At 40.5% G+C, this 17,712-nt stretch overlaps 1 protein-coding gene across 1 annotated transcript in view; it reads left to right on the forward strand.

Moving 5' to 3' along the window:
* Positions 1-2,622: 2,622 nt before the first annotated feature.
* Positions 2,623-17,712, forward strand: part of MGAT5 (alpha-1,6-mannosylglycoprotein 6-beta-N-acetylglucosaminyltransferase) — a 105,528-nt gene continuing 90,438 nt past the window's right edge. Inside the window, exon 1 of the mRNA XM_088521763.1 lies at positions 2,623-2,711. The gene's annotated coding sequence lies outside the window, so the exon portion shown is untranslated. The remainder of the gene's footprint in view (positions 2,712-17,712) is intronic.

A 17,712-nucleotide genomic window follows, 5' to 3' on the forward strand; every position in this document is an offset into this window, starting at 1 on the left:
GTGTTTCAAGCCAAACGGATTATCCACTTACACATACTTCCCTTAGAAAAGTAGCTTGTAGGTGTTGTCTGTGAGTTATCACAAGCTCTTGTAATACGAACTCCATTTCTTCTCTATAAGACAGTAATTTATTATTGGAATAAATGGAGATGGAAAATTCAACAGACAGAGTACTTTAAAGGTGACGTTATGTAATTCTGAAGTTAGCACTGGTAAATCTTGCACAGTTCTGTTTTAGGTCACCACCTAATATATAATCAAAATTCAGCAAAAAACAGTATGGAGAAATGCAAATGAATAGTCTGACAACACAAACATTCCTTAAACAGTCCCACTGAACAAATGTAATCCTTTTAAGGACTACTTCTGTCCTTTACAATGAGTTCACAGTATGCAAGGAAATTTTAGTGCACAGGTGATTTTTTAATCTGGTCTACCTGAGCCTTCTCCTAGTCTGAGTCTGTGACATGGCCCAAGAACAGGCAAAGGGAGTTGCGGTTATCCACTAAGGACAGGGCTGTAGCTGCAACTTCTGGATACATAATCAAACAGGAGAACAGCATCAGCAAATGCTGTGCATGTCTCTATTAGAATGTAATTTTCTTCTTGCTCATTAAGGTAGTCCTTTACAATGGGTATAGCTAAAATCCTCCATCCTAGCTTTATGCAGATTTTTATAAACATTTATGAGTACTTCACCAAATGACAGTTTAACACAAAATGCTGTCTCTCAGAGCGGCATTTGAAGTTAAAAACTACAGACAGAAGTTAATACATCGAGTAAACTTAGTGGGACTTTTCAAAGAAGAGTGGCTAGGTGTTCCCACACACACAGGCATAGCAATTAAACCTCTTTGGTCACCACGTGTTGGCTCGCAGGGTGTGTTTGTTTGTAGTACCACATGGGATGACATTTGGGGAGCCTCTGTGGCTTCACACAGCAGAGCACGTGCACCCCTGGAAAGTCTGGAAACACCTGGAAAGTCTGGAAAAACACCCTGGAAAGTCTGCTTCCTGGCAGGTCCTGGCACAGACACAGCACCCTCAGGAGACACCCTGGATTGCAGCACAGCACTTCCTCATCTGAACTCGGGGCTGAGCATGACCACTCTCCCCAGAGAGCTGCTGCTCTGGGCTATGTTATCTACATGGCTCTGGCCCACGGGGAGCAGATGGGCCTCGCTGTTCCAATCTGAGTGGGAGCTTTGTGCCGAGTGTGGGGCAGCCGATCTCATCCAACAGTGACTACAGTGTTGGCTCAGCCCCTTCATTTGAGCTCCCTAAATTATGAGCACAATAGATGGAAAAGAATCAAAGCTCATCATTTCACCTGCTTCATTTCTCTGTGGCAAGAGCCTATTCCACAAACAGCGCTAATCACAAAATTACTCATATCTTGCACAGAAAGAGGGCCAAGGCTTTGATCACTTGAGGCGTTCTAAAATTTCAAATTCTAAATCTCTCATCAAATCCCAATGAGACTTTCCACCGGGGAAGGCATGATCACAGAGCGTTGCTGGATGAAAAGTGAAACCCCAAATCGCACCACACATGGTGGAGATGCTTATGAGCACAAAGTGTCCCTCAGCATACACCGTACACATGACAGTCTCCTATTATGTGGAAGGAAACCCAAAATGGATAGCACCAAATATTGGCAAAGATTTTGGGGCAGTGTCACCAAAAACACATCCATTTATTTGACTTTGTTTTTGCATAACCATCTTCTGATGATCCACGTCATGTGGAGAGCACTGACCTCAGTTCTGCAGCTTACTACAAGCTATATAACACATATATCTCCCTCAACTTGCATTAGATTGTAGAGCTAAGCAGAAACACACCTTTCCTTTTCCCCTTGGCCTGCTCCCGATGAGAGAGGCCTGCAGCAAGCCCAGAGAGCAGCACTGGCCGCCAGGTGTCACCCATCTTCTATCAGCTCCCCGAAGCGCGTGTCCGCGGGCTGGCCACGCAAACCCCCTCCGAAAAGCCCTGCCGAGCAGCGGCTGCCTCGCCACTCGCACTGCACAGTCACCCTCTCCTTATAAAACTGCGTTGTTACCTTACTTGCCTGCAACGGCTCCCCAGACATTGACGCTTGAGTAGCTTTTAGAAGCTTTTTCCAAGACAACCTAGGAAACTCGAATGTACCGCAACTCCACGCAAAAATACCTGTGTGTAGGGCTTAAAGAAATAAGAACAAACGCTAGGTGATAGAAGGAACCCACCTAGGGCAAACAAAAGATGCGGCTCGGGGCCTGAGCCGAGGCGGTGGCCGCGGTGGGGCAGGTGTGGGGGGAGCGGCCGTTGGGTACGTTACGGGGGGGGGGGGGGGGGGGGGGGGCGCGTTTCCCGCCGCTGGCGCGCGCCGCCCCAACGCCTGCGCGCGCGCTCCCCCCCCCCCCCCCCCCGCAGCCCGCGCGCGCACGCGCCGCGCAGCCGGCTCGCACTTTGCACACGCTCCCTTACTCGTCCCCGCGCTTCCGGCCGGGCAGCGGCGGCCGCTGCGCGCGCTCCCGCCGCGGCGTTTGCGCACGGGCCGCCGCGGCGGCCTGGCCGGGCACTTTGCGGACGCTCCCTGCGCGCGCCCGCCCGCCCGCCCCCAGGCGGCCCGGCCCTCGCGGCGGGCGCGGCGGCCGCCCCTCAGCCCCGCCGAGGGACCATGGGCGATGCGCTCCTGCGGGCGCGGCGCGCCGGCCGCGCCGGAGGAGGTGAGGGCGGCGACGGCGGCGACACCCCCACTCCCCTTCGGTAGCGACCGTTACTCCCCACGAGCGACCGTTACCCGCACCCAAAACGACCGTTACCCCCCGAGGCCGTGGGGAGGCGGCGGCGGCTCCCCCCCCGCCTCCGTGGGGCCGTTGCGGGGGGGTCTCCCCGCGCTGGGTGGGGCAGGCGGGGGGAGTGGGGGGGGGGCGTGTAAGGAGCGCTGCGGCGGCCGTTGGTGCCGCCGTCACCTTGTGTAACGACCTTGCCGCCCCCGCGGGAGACGCGCGGGCGGGCGGGGAGCCTCCTCCCTTGCTCTGTGTGTCCCGCGCCCGCCCGCTGCGCCGGCTGAGGAGCGACACCTGCGACGCGGCAGCAGCGCTTCAGCCGATGCTCCCTGGCGTCTGGATTTATGTAAGGACCCGGGGGCCCCTTCTCTAGGTGGCCTTGGGATTTATTTATTTATTTATTTATTTATTTATTTATTTATTTATTGCGGCTAAGGTGTGCTTGCTTTGGGGTGCATGGAGCGGGAGACAAACGAAGGGTCGAGTCGAGTCTTTCCTGGTCGTTACCAGCGTAGGTGCCACCTCTTCCAGTCGCGATGCACCGCGAATCTGATCCCTGGAGTGCCTGCCGTGTTTCTGACAGCTACTAAACTTTGGAGAGCTGATGGTTGCATTAGACCTTGATATTGCATCAATCTCCTTTGAGAACAGCATAACCCTTAAGCAAAGGTTCACTTTGAGAGTCAGGTATTTGAGCGTACATGGATATTTACCCTCCAAGCTCTGTCACTTGCCATTCCCTCTCCCCCAAATAGCACGGTAGTTTTTTCAGCATCATAGTTCATACTTTAAAGTATAGGAGTGAATACTGATTAAGTGCCTTTAAGTGCTTTATCTCTGCAAAGAGCCCTGTGTTTTCTTGCCACAGATAGGGAGCAGGACTTGTCTCTTATTATATCTACTGGAGCTCAGTGTTTGAACTTGTTTGCGGAGGGATATGTCTTTACTCTGAAATGAAGGAGATCGCCTTGTTTCTCCATTCAGAATATTCTGCTATTGCAGAAACGACCAAAAACTTCATTCGAAATGGAAGAACCTGTTAGTTCTTGTTATTTATAATTGAAAATATTTTGCCTGGGGACACTGAGCCCAAGTTATTACAAATGGGTGATTTACTTTTTTCTTTCTTCATCTTTGCATAAAGACTCTGGCTGTTCTTTGTGAGAAACTGCTTACTGCAAGGTGATAGCTGACAAGAGTTACAGGTGGCTATACTCAGCCTAATAGTAGGAGGAAAAAAACACATCTCTTTTCCTGATGATTTTTATTATGTATAAAAATACTTTTTTAAAAAAAATCATGTATAAGGTAGTGTGTAGTACTGCTTCCTGCTCTTTACATGGGATAATGCAGGGAATAATTTAATCTGGAGGTGGCCCATGGAACAGTGCCTTAAATATTAAGAGGAAGATTCTGCTCTTCATAGTTTGATGTATACAGGTTGCTTTCTGTTGCTCTTGTGAAATATGGTTTTCTTCATCTGAGTGGAATAAGGGTTAGATAAGAATACACATTTTTCCCTTTTCTGTGTAATAAATCCATCATGCTGCCCAGGAGAACTCTCACACAGCATGGACTGACAGCAAAGTGGCTGACCCTTGGTTTAAGAGGATCTGGTTGTTTTAAGCTCCTGCAAGTGAACTGCCCAAAACTTAGGAAGCTGTTAGCAGTGCTGTGTGCAAATTATCTAAAATCCTTAATCTGCTTCATAAAGTAGAATCTGGCAAAGTAATGAGGTGCCCTGAATTTCTCATACGTATACTTCCTCAGAATAAAGACAGTGAATGTAAGGTCTTAAGTCATCCCCTTGCACCCAGCTTCTTTTTCATTCTCTTCCCCAGATTTGAGGGTGGTGGGGGGAATCTTTAAACCATTGACTTCTACACTTCAAGCAATATATAGAATTTTATTAGTACCACACATTTCCCTTCAAGTTTGATATTTTTTTTTTAATGAAGTTTGTGAGGTTATCTTTATGGCACTGTGTGCTGCTGTCAACCAACAGGTCTGCTCTTGTGTTTTTATTAAAATAGCTTGATGTGCAGTTTTCCTCCTCACATTTTCTTAAAATTTTAGAGCCAACACTAGGAGTAGTTGGCACAAAATGTCCTTCAGTGATATAACAACTTGATTATTAGCTGTGTGGTAGGCGTTCTGAAGGCTTTTGTGAATACAATGTTCATATTTTGAGCAGTTTGAATTCTAAAGAAGACTTAATGCTTCATAAGAGAATGGGAGATTTGGCTCAGTTTTATTCCTATGAAAAAAACAGCAATATGGGAGATGCACTGGCAAACATTACTTAAAAGCTATTTGCTGACAGATTGTCTAATTTAGTATGTGCTTAGGCCATTAAACAAATAGTGGAAAGAAATCTAGTGTAATGAATATCAAAAAAGCCAGGTTCTGAGGCTGTTCTTGTTTGTGTGCGTTATTCCCAAGGCATCTGTAGGACTAGTTTGCACTGCTCCCACCCGTTTGGAAACCAGGAGGGACAACTTAGTAATGATCAGCAGAAGCATCTGTTGAAGAAATGAATGTGCTGCACAGAGCTCATCAGCTGGGGAGTCTAGCAAGGGGAAGCTTGCTCTAGAATCAAGCAGTTTTAGTATTATAGTATCTTCCATTTTAAAAATCAGTTAAATGATTAGAGTGATACAATGCCATCCTATATTCGTCTTTACTTTTGTGGAGTTAGCATCTGTTAGCATTCCATATAACATGCACTTTATATGTACTTAACAAAAACCCCTTTGTTCTCCATATTTCAGAATATTTTTATTATTATTATATGCTTGCATGTATGCATACCTGTGCATGCAAACCCTCTTATTTTCCTGTTTAGACTCCCATTGCTAGCATACACCACTAGAGCTGCAAATGCTGCAGTATCTGGGTCTTATTTTCATTTTGGAAGAGTCTAGAATTAGACCATGGCCTCTGACTTGTGTGAGGAATTATTGTCATCATTCACATCTTGTATTGGTAATGGTCTTGTTTCCATCGCTTGTGACACAGTCTTTTTGTTAGTTGCTTGTTTGCTCATGTGTGTTTATAGCTGGTACTGCAATTCATGGCTACAAAGAGAAGTGTTTAAAGTTTTATACAAGCTAATGTTAGCTGGATGTAGAGATAAATGCTTTATCGGGCATTATTTGAGGAAGAGCCAATGTCATTATGGAGAACGAGTGACATTGAAATGATGACGCATCACTTAGATGCGAGGCAGCTGCTTTTTGTGCTGGTCCAAAATTTGTTCAGGGTGGATAGCCTCATTCTTCTATTCAAGTTGGAATAATGATGCTGGCTCGTGATGAGCTTGTGGGGTTTTGTTCTTGCCTTGTTCTTGCCTGGGTGACTCCTTGAAGCCTGAGGTCTATGCATTTGCTCAAGCCAGGATGGAGCTCTTTTGAGGGGCTCCTCTTAAGTTTATGGCATTTTCTATATGGTTATGAATGCTTATGAGCTAGGGAGACACTGCAGAGAAAGAATACAGGAGAGAAAATTAGCTTGGGGGACAGGGATTCCTTTTGTCCTAGTATAGTCTAAGTAGCAAAGTCTTTCTGTGAGGAAAGTTTATGTCAATGATGTGACTCATTTGATTTATAATTATGGTTTGCATGAGCTAAGAATGCTGTGAACTTGGCCCTTCTTAATATGATGAATCTCGTAAACGCCTGTTATTCCTATTAGCTAAGCGTATTTCTTCATGCATCTCACAGGCATTCCAAGCTGTTTAACCTTGATTATTAGCCTAACCTACTGACAATGATCTGACTGCTCTGTTCCTTCGGATGAAAGCCGGCAACTGAAAATTATCACCAGCGTCTGTTGCGCTAGTTGTCCTGTAGACAAAAGAGTTTTCATAACTTACAAGTAACAGCCAGACTGTTTTTTTCTGTGACTCTAGAAATGTTGGTTTTTCTTTTTTTCCTTTATTTTTTTCTTTGTGTAAGAAAGAAAAGGATTCATACTGCTTAAAAAAAAAAGAAAGAAAGAAAGAAAAAAAAATGCTGTTATCAGTTGTCATTCATGGGCAACATAGTTTGCCAGATTTCTGTGTGTATAAATTTTTGACATAGGGTGTATTTCTTCTGGTTACATTTCCCTGGAGCAGTTTTACAATTAAAACCTTTTCTTCACTCCTGTTAGAATTAGGTAATGAAGCTTATTGCTGATTCCTACTGTTAAGGTCTACTCTGGTTGTACTGCACCCTTCCCTAAGAAACAGGTAGGTTTTATGTATATTAGGATCTCAAAGCACAATCATATCAAAGCATCTTCAGATAACTATTAATCAAATTGTCATTCGGCATGATCATTCCTGCCAAAAGTTTTATTTTATTTTTTTTATCTGGAGGTCCTATGGGACTTGTGACCTCTCAAGATACTGAAAGTTTGGGTTCCACCGAATTATGTGATAGTTCTCTTGTCTATAGTATCTGTGACTAAAATGGAGTAACACATAGTTGCGTGAGATCCTTGTTTGTACAAAAGTATCTGTGTATAGTCACTAGGCCAATAGGTCTGATAGTTTCAAAATACGGCCTCTTCCTCCTCTCTTTCCCAGCTTTTCCCTTGTGGTGTCCAGTTTGATACTCTATCAAAAGGATACTCTGTTCCTCTCTTCTTTTTCACCACAAATATGGTTGATGGATGAAAATGCCAATGACCCTTAACTGGTTTAGTGCTTTTTTTTTGAAGCTTCCCTTGAAGTCTGAAGAGGGTGATTGTAATATGCACATGAAATGTGGAAGATAATTTCACATACTAAGGACCGCAGATGACTAATTTTATGTTTCCTCTACTGTTAGCAATGACTTTTTATGGAAAACAGCCATATGTTTTGATTGAAGATCGTCTATCTGAAATGTTACATGACAAAAGTCATATTAAACCTTGTGTATATGGTACTTGAGTTGGAGTTGGACTCCTTCGTTCTGTGAAACCGATCCTTTTCAGAATGGCATTCACAGCTAAAACCTCTGAATGGATCAGTTCTATTTCCAAATGAGATTTTAAATACTTCCACAAGTCTCTCATGCCTTAATAGGTCCTGTACAAAGACAGTGCACACAATGACTTCATCACTAAGTTTATAATATTCCTGTACCGTGTTGTGCATAGTTGACTAGAAAGGTTGAAAATGCTTTAAGTTAAATCTTCAAGTTTTATGCTGTGATATTAGGCCTCTCTATCAGACATGCCAATTGGTTATGTTTTTAAAAAAGCTTATGAAAGACTAGAATAAACATCAGAAATGTTTATAATGTGGTAGTTTTGCAGGGTTGGAGTTATTTATTTGTCTATCCATTCATTCATTCTTATGAGAACACATTGTAACATGATGGTATTGAATATTGAATGAAACCATTTACATGACCTAAGTGGGGAGTGAAAGTCTCACATTGTTTCAATACACAGAAACAGCGAAGACCATTTTTGCCTAAAAGAAATATCACCTAAAGTAAGAGTTACAGGAGTTAGTGCTGAAAACTGGAACTTTGGGGTAGCTCGGTTATCGTGTGAGTGTGAACTGCCCACTTTTGACTAGATTCAGTCAAAACTAGTTTCTTTTTTAATACTTCAGATGCCAATAAGTATAGAAAATGTCAAATCTACTTAAAAGAATCAAGTGAACAGCTGTTTCCGGTCTTGGTCAGCCTGAGATTCTCAGAAGATTTTTGTTTTGTTTTCCCTGTCTTGCTTTCAATATGAATTGCACATTAAAATTGTCTCCTCCTCCCTTTACCTGAAAGGAAACAGAGTTATATTGTGTCTTTTTGTTTATCTAATCCTGGAATTTCTCCCTAAAAAAGAAACTACATAGACGTGTGTTTCATGTCCAGGAAAGAACTGTGATAAACTTAACATAGAAACATTTGCACAAATTTGATGAACTACAAATACAGTTGTATGTGGATACAAACTTTCCTATCTGCTTACTGGAATGTAAAAAATAATACAAAGTAAAACTAATAATAAAAAAACCCTAACTTACCCAGGAAATACCACAAAAGCCTCTAAGAACTCTGCTTTTGAAATTCCTGTATATGGATGGGCTTCAAGACGAGAAATGCTAAAATTCTTTCTATTGCCAGGATTATCAAAATCTACAGAGAGATCAGGAAAGAATCTGAAAGAATATTTGGAGGAGTGAGTGAAATAACTTGTCCAAGAAGGGTTTTTGAAGAGCTCAGACTGTTTGTATGAAAGTCAAATTAAATTTGGAAATTGGGCACTAACTGTAACCAGATGTAAAACCAAATTAGTTAATTAAAATCTGAGAGAAAAACATTAAGAATTTTTACTCCTTCTGTATTTTGGTATGATTTTGTCAGCGAAATCAGTATTTGTTTCTGATCCAACAGAACAGGAGGAGGATGTATAGCTCCATGCATATGGAAGGGAAAAAAGACACCTATTTCTCAATCTTTACCACTCAAACTCCAATTTAGATTATATAGAATATTTGATCAAGTTATTAAAGCTATGTTATTCCAATCAGTTTCTTAACACCTTCATGAGTACAGTTTCTTAGTTGTCTTACAACAACATGGTGCAATGTATTTTCACTGTTTAATGTCTATCTAGTTATACTTTTCTATTTGTAGACTAAAATAAAGCAAGCAGAACTACAGTGCTAAAATTCTCCCATGGTTTTTTTTTTCCAGTAATGCTAACAGCTATTTTAGTGTAGATAAAATCAGTTACTGTGAAATCATTAGTCTCTATTTAAAAGCCTCTAATCAAATTAAACTGCTATGTTATGGTTATACTTTAAAATAATTATATGCATGTTTCTAATAAGCATTTTTATCTTGGGTACTGGTTATATTTATTTGTAAATCAGTTCTAGAAGTAATCTTTTCTCTGTCTTTATATTGTAGCTTCTCTTGACAGAGAAATATGAACTGTAGTTTTAGGTAGCTAGGATGGTAATCTAGAAATCTCTTTTAAATGCTCTTCCTTTTTTTTTTCACTAGTTTGGCAGTCATACTTTAAAAAGAGTCTAAAGTTCTGCTTTTCTGATTATCCAATGTCATGTGTAAGAAATGACACTGTTGTATAATTGTTTGCTACAGTTTGAATCTAGACCTCAGTGATATGAGATTTCTAGGGAAGTGTATTGATTTCAGCTTACATCCTTGTTTGAATATTGAGTGAATCAATTTTGTTCCTGGATTGGTAACACTATAGCGCTTACTATGGTTCCTTTGAGGAAGAGGTTACCGTAGCTTTCACCTCATCTATCTTACCAAAGTTCTCACCAAAATATGTTAAGGGAGCAAGAAAATTTCAGTCTGGAAACTGATTCAGATCCACTGGATTTCACTGTACTTGCCACTTACTGTTAGTTGAGGTAATGTTCTGTGAAAGTTGCACTTTCCCCCTTCAAGCTGGGAAGTTTAATTTGCTAATTTATCCAAGCTGGCTGCTGAATGGCAGCGAATGAGCAGTTGTTATAATGTGGTGTGTTACCAACAGGGATCCCATGAGCAATGGGCCTATAATAAAAGGAATGAATTCTTGTAACAAGAGTTTAAGTGCAGTGGGTAAAGTTCTGTGCTGATGCAAATAGCCACGTTGCAGTTCACTTGAGCTCTTTCTGACTAAATGCTATTGAAACCTCTGGTTTTGTATATGGAAACTAGTACAATGAGCCCCCAGTGCGCTCTTAAATTTTCCTTCGAGGGCTGTAGTGGCTGATATTGGGCAAAGACTTGTAACAGGTTTAGTTCCCATTCGGCTTCTATTAAAGTTCTCGTACCTTGATTCATTGCCTGGCATAGTGGCTTGCACATTGTCCTGGTTGCATAGTTTATGTGCTGTGTAATGTTACAGAAGAATGCCAGTATTGATTAAACTACTTAAAACACATCTAAGAACACTTTCTTGCATACTGAGATATTGGCATGCATATGGCTATGTCTAGCGCAAAGAAAACAGTGAGCCATTTAAATGGAGGAAAGCAAAAAACATAAACAGGTACCTTTTAAAGAAAAAAAAAAGTCTGGAAAAGATACTATTGCAATTAACATATAGCAAAAAGTGTTCGACAAACAAATGCATTTTTTATATCTGAAAGGAAAGGTTAGGTGGAGATCCAGTGAATGTTAATTTTTCATTTTGAGGAGATGATGTGGTTTTCTTTCTGTTTTTGAAATACAAGTTTCCTGTGTCCCATGTATTAGAGCAATGCGGGTGTGTTTTTTGGTGTGTTGTTGTTGTTGTTGGGTGTGTTTTTTTTTTTTTCCTGTGGTCTCTGCCTGCCATTTGCGCTCTATTCTGCCAGAAATTTTTTTTTGACCTCTATTCTAAGACCTGATTGTTGTTCTTGCTCAAGGGTAGAACCTGCCTTGAGCAATTGTTCTTGTTGGATGTGGCACACTTGAAATCTGTTGTCCTATTGATAATTTGGTGCTTCAGAATATCATGTTCAGATGCTGTGTGCAACACAGAGATTTTAGCACTCCCTTTTATTATTCATATCTTTTTTTTTTTTTTTTCTTTTTGTACTCATGATCTGTGTGCTCCAAGGATCTGAAGATCAACACCAGAGTTCCCTGGTACTTTTACATAGCAATGTCATTGGTTTGCCTGGTTTCCATCAAACTTTAAGACTGCAACTGAGTAGTTTGTGCCCACATTCCAATCTTTCCCGTGTTAGCAGGCATTTGTGCAGCAGTGCAGTGAGCTGACTGAGAACTGATACGGCTGTCAATGGCTTTCTGGGCTTTGGCCAGTCATGTTTCAAAAGGTAACAGTTCCCTCCTTGTCTTCAGTTTTAACTGTATAAGCTGGAGAAGGACGTAGAAAGCCATAAACCTGCTACTTTCAGTGGCAGTGCTGATTCTCCTAATTCAAAGTGTTAAAACATCAATCTCTTTTAGAAGACTCAGTTCCTTATTATGGTGAAAATACTGAAAATTTGCACTCTCTATAATTAAAAAAGAATATCATTATCGCTGTATAAAATGCCTGAAATACAACTCATACATGCTCAAAATCAATAGCACAGAGTATATTATGAAAAGAGATTTCTTTTAATAAAGGTACATTCTTGCCCTTTTTCAAGCTACAGAATATTTGTAAAGATGCCACACACTTGATTCTTTAAATAGCATCAGCAACATCTTAAATAAAGTACTATCGTAACTTGGTAGAAATCATTCTAGGAACCTTACAGTGCTTAGTTTCCAACTTCTCCATGGTACTGCGAATCTAGCCTATGTTCAGAGTAAGAGTGTGTGTGCCTTGTCCACAAAAATGCAAGAATAAAAAGTTTTGATTATTTTTTACTGTATTTAATAGGAACCAGTTCTGTATTCCTTCCATTTGACAAATGGAGGTGCAAACCTGACAAATATTATTAGTGTGTTTTTTTTGTTTTGAGGTGGTATATTTTTGTTTAGTTCATGTGATCGGGTGCGCTGCTGACAGTTGTCCAGTTACTGTTATGGCACTTCCATCTTTCCTTGTGGAAAAGGACAAAAAAACCTTTAAAATCTCATTTCAGGTCACTGTTTGAACTGTAAAACTCATTGGAAAAATATAGTAAATAATAATTGGGAGAAGTGTTAGAAATTCTCCAGAACATGGGTAACAGTTTTCATATCTCCTTTTCCTTTTTGGCTTTGATGCGTCTCCCGCCTCCCCCATTTTGATTACATCTGTTGTAATTTGAAGCATGTTTTCTTTGTCACCACTACTTAATTACTGCCATTACTACTGCCTCCTCCTGTTCTGCATCCTAAAAGACTGAAGTGGCTGTGTTGTTCTCCCTCTTCATTTGGCCTTCAGGAGGTACGTGGGCAGCATATGCATCTGCTGCTCTGCTCAGCCTGGCAGCTTCCTCTACTGGTAGCAGCCTTCTGCTAGACTAAGTGCAAAGCCTTCAGTGAATAAAGTCTCTTATTCAGCAGATGTGTCCAAATTCAGCCTTTTTTTCAGTGGTAGGTAAAAATGGTCATGCTGCTTTTAGTCAAACTGGATTTTAGATATGTCTGAAAAGTAGTTTGGTGGTTCTTTGTGCTCCGCACGCAGCAAAATCTGTTTCTAAATCCAGGTTCTGAATGGCTTTTTTTTTTTTTTCTCAGTTTGCTTTCTTCTTGTGTTTAAGGGTAAAGCTTCACCATATGTATTGAAATCTTGTTTCTCACACACACTACATCTACGCTTCACCTTATGTATTTCTTCCCATACCCCAAAATGGACTTTTGAAGTGTTTTCCCATGTTTGCATAATCTTTCTTTAATAAACAACTTAGAAAATACTCTTATTTATTGAACTCATTGACTTCTCAAATTCGAACACAGAAAAACAGCTTGCTCACATCCCTGGCAGACAAACCTGGATAGAATAATTTGGTTTTCTGTAAAATTAAGTAGAAGTTAATGAACTCTGTGAATGGGGTTTGTGTAGCTCTCATGGCTCTCTGTTGTGATCAGCTAATAAATAATACATCTGAGGTGAACTCAAACCTTTCTCTTGGACCGCTCACCAACCACTTCTCAAAACATTTCATTTCAAGCAAGACTTCCAAACCTTCCAAAGGCCAATTGATTTTTGCATCTACTTGCTTGTTACCACAGCAGCTCTCTGCCTTTTTGCAATGTGGCTTTTACAGCTGACCTCAAGCCACTGTCTGCAATGACCGAGGCAATTTTCTTTCAGGATCTCTCTCTCTGCCCAAGCTTTGAATGTGTTTCAAGGGGGAGGGACCAGTGAGTGTGCTGGAGTTTCTGTGTTCCTGCAGGTTTTTTATATAGGTTATTGATATCGGAACTGACTTACAGATTTCTGCTGTTGCAGTAACATGTTGGACTTTATTATTCTAGATGTTTGTATTAGCATCTCTACTGAGACTGCCCTTTCACCAAGAAGAGTCATAAGGATAAGCGGATGAGAAACATTAAGCAGAAAGTGTCAGATTGTGTTGTCATGGCAGCCTGTTAAAAGAAAACCGAGCAGAGCACCTTATATAAATCTGAGTTTAGATAACTTTTGAAATATTGTCTTTTAAAATTTATACTTTAAAATTGTGTAAATCTACTAACTTGTTTTATTTAAGTTTCCCTTTGTTAGGTTTTTTTTCATTACTCTTTGGAGTGATTCACTTTTCATTACAGGCAGATTTTAGGTGCCTAGTGATACTTACTGCCCTAAAACAATAGTGTTTCTTTCTTTTAAGAGAACAAATATCCTTCCAATGCTAAAGAATGATACAGGATGACAGAGAGAAGACCTTCTGATTTTTCACTTTGTTTTGCTAAGTTGTTATTAAGGAGCCATTACCTGGGCAAGCAGAGCTCTCTTTCAGCTAAAGCAGGCAAAGGAAGGAGAGGAGGAACAATTTGCTAGGAGAGAAGTAAGGGGTTAAATGAAACTTTACTGATGGGAAATGTAGTTTGCTTGCTTGGCTATTTGGAAGATCAGAATTTTACTCAGATTTGGAAAATTGATGAAAGCCATTAAAAAGCCATATATAGCTTTGGAATTAAGTAGGTGTTTTGAGAGTGTACAGATGGATTTCCAAAACATTCCTCAGATTTAACAAAACTTAAGTCATGTGTCAGATCTAGACTGCAGGAGTCCCACTGTTGTAACAGCAACCTAACTTAGAGCTTGGAAGCTATGGAGTGGTCCATTGCTGTAGGAAGGAACATGAAATACACATGAAATATAAAAGAAAACATTGAGTAAATGTATTATTTCATGGGACTATTAGTATTTCCCATAGAAGGAAGAGTAGTCCTTCTCTTAAGGAGCAGACCTAATGAACTCAAGTGAATGATGATGTGGTTTGTTTGTTTGTTTGGTTTTTTCCCCTCTATTTAGAGATTCTGCTATTCTCTGCCTCCACATGGCTCAAACACCGTATTCATGCTTTCTGAGGCAGAATGTGGATATAAGCCAGCAGCCTGAGTGATAGTGATAGAAGAGACTGTGTTGGTGGTTGGTTGGAGCTTTCAAAGTGAATGGACTACTCTAGATGCTACCAAATGTGATGAAAAAAATATTCCTTAAACAGTTATCTGCAGGATGTCTGTCAAATTCTGACTGCTAAAAACATAAATCTGTTTATCCCAGTAATGGGGTTAAAACCAAGACAAAAAAGACTTATTGTATCAGCCCATCTCCTAAAAATCTATTTGCCAACATACTTCCTCAGCCAGTAGAAAGGAACTAGTATTTTCATAATATTAGAAAATCTGTCTCTGTTTGTCTCTTTCTAATCACTCGGTATGACTAAGTGGTGAAGAAATCTATCCACCTGCTCTAGTGTCAGCATAGTGGCTCGTTTCTGCTACTTCTGCTACTACTGTGATACTGTTTCAAGACCACTTGCATTCTCTTTTGAACCATAGATCCTCCTGGCCACTTTGCCTGTGCCTTTAGGAAACTGCTGCAAAGGTTGTAACGATTTTCAAAAGGCTTGTCTGAAAGGTGGATGTTTATGTGTGTGGGTGCACACAGAGATGAGTGTTTTTGTCTTCAGGATTGTGGGTTTATTTCAGAGCCTCTGCCTTTACCTGCCTAATGTTAACTTGGTTCTAGGAAGGCACTACTGGTGTGTACTGTTAGGTGCAGTGTAAATCCCCAGCGGACTCGGAGAATGGACACTGAGCCTGCTCTGGAGATGTAGAAGAAAATCAGCTAACAGAAGTAATGCCATCGTATTTGCATCTTTGACATCAGATTTCTTAGCTCTTCTTCTAAGTAAACATTAGGTAGAGCATGCAGCAGCTTAATGCCTCCCTACCTGGTAAACTATAAGATTTTTCTGCTAAGAGGGACCTGTTCGTCATTCTCTTTCTTTCCATTTGTAATAACTGCTTTCTGTTGCAGTATCAGTTGCTAAAAATTGTCTTAATGTGCCCTTAATGTACAGAGAATACTAATTACTGAAGTGGATCCACTTTTGTTCATTTTTTGGATATTTCATTTGATGAAAATGCTTTAGTTTATAAGTGTTTTCTAAGAATGACTTGTGTTCTCAAAGCTGAGGGGAGCTCAAACTGCCCACTAGAGAACGTGCCAAAGAGCAGGCATGATAGAATTCCCACTCTGGTGGAAATCAAAAGGCAGGGTAACAACTGGATTGGGATTAGACAGTCCTTCTGCAGTTCAGGGAAAAACAAAATTACCTCACCAACTTCTTCTCAAGCAGTATAAATTGATTTGAAAAGATGGAGAAGGACAGAATTATTTAAACAGAGTAAATTCAGAAACCATTAGGGGCAGGAGAACAAACGGACCTTCTGTCATTCAACTTGAAAAATATAAGCTTAAATCCATGGCAAGGCAAATATAATCTCATTTTATGGTTATATAAGCAGGTCATCAGGGTGAGGGAAAAAACATGTCTTCATTTCCTAGGTGCTTGCTTATTTATTTATTTATTTATTTTAAACAGACCAAATAAGGTATTTCTTCCTCCCCTTCCCACACTAGGAAGAACACTTTCCTCTAGGGATAAAGATAGGACGAGACTAAATATATCACTTGTCCACTTTATTCTCCATCATGTTGCTTCAGTGCTAATCATTTTTTTTTTTAGCTTTCTTTTGAGAAATTCTGCCAGATACATGGCTATGTACATAATGATTGTATAAAAACATTAATTTAAATTCATTCTTTATTGGTCTTTGGTTTATATTTGCAAAGTGCTCTAAAGAGATTTTTGTAAACTTCAGTCTGTGCACTTATAGAAAATCTTTTTTTATTTCTTTGTGTGAAGAGGAGAAAGCAGCTCTGCCTGACTCTACAAGTTGGGATTCTCTTGACTTTTAGCTTGTAATATGTAGGAAGATGAAATTTCTTTTCTTTTTAAAGTTTCAGCTTTTCGGGGAAGGAGAGTAAGGTGACAGTGGTTTCTGAAGGCCACAGTCTTCACATGTGGCTTTTTCTTATATTTTTGTGGCTTTGAACTTTCTTATTTTATATCCCCATGCATTCAGGTGCTAGCTAAAGCATCTGAAGAAGGCCAAGCTGAGGAAGGAGATGAACTGTGTGCCCCAAAAGAGGAGGAGATCTGGGAGATAATGGCTAGAGAAACAGAGAGATCTGAAGCAGAAAGAGGACAGCTTCTATTGCAGCCCTTAGGGTTGAGAGGTACAAAGGAGAGTGCACCTAGATGTCAAAAAATGCAGGCACTGGAAACTTGCAGGTATTTTTGAAAGTCTCTTTTGTGCTATGTTTTGAGTAATTGGGAAAAGGACTGAAAAGTCAATCATGTTCAAACCGTAGCTTTTTTTTTTGCACTGCTTGCTTTGACTCTGTCAGAATTGGCATAATCTGTTGCTGGCACTGGAAGCTGTGCCCAAAAAAATCTAGTTTACAACCTCTGAGGATTGAGATAATTTACAGTGACTTTTTGTTCAGCAGTTAAATCCTCTTAATCCACGTTCTACTTCATCCTACACTTAAATCCTTTATAGGAGTTGACAGTAAAAATTGTCTCTTTGTACTGCAAAATACATGTAGGCAAATAAGCAGGTAGCCACGACATCATGTATCGAGTGAACAGGGCTTTATGGAGAGCCCTTCATCACCACTTGGTAGCAAGGGCCAGAAGGGAACATCAGAATTATAGCAGAAAAGATTCCTGCCCTCTTGGTGGAGGGGGCAGGATAGCGACTGTCTGAACTATTCTAATTAAAGTAGATGGAGTAACTTTGTAGTTTAAGTAGTAAATAGCTTCTTGTCTTGTCTTGTTTTGACTGAAATGTCTAGAGAGTGTTTATTCAGGCTAATTCCATGGGCAGATGCAAGAAGGCTCTGACTTCGGTTTGGAGAGAATATAGCAGCAGCTCCTGCTGGCCCAGATAAATCCCAAAGAGGTCACGTCTTCCTGACCTCAACCTATTATACTTGGAAATTTAGGCCGTACATCAGTCACCTGTTCAGTGTGATTTCTGATAACACATAACCA

The sequence above is a fragment of the Tinamus guttatus genome, unplaced genomic scaffold, assembly GCF_059628265.1.
Source record: "Tinamus guttatus ecotype Peru unplaced genomic scaffold, ASM5962826v1 Tinamus_guttatus_pri_ptg000133l, whole genome shotgun sequence".
Classification (NCBI taxonomy): domain Eukaryota; kingdom Metazoa; phylum Chordata; class Aves; order Tinamiformes; family Tinamidae; genus Tinamus; species Tinamus guttatus.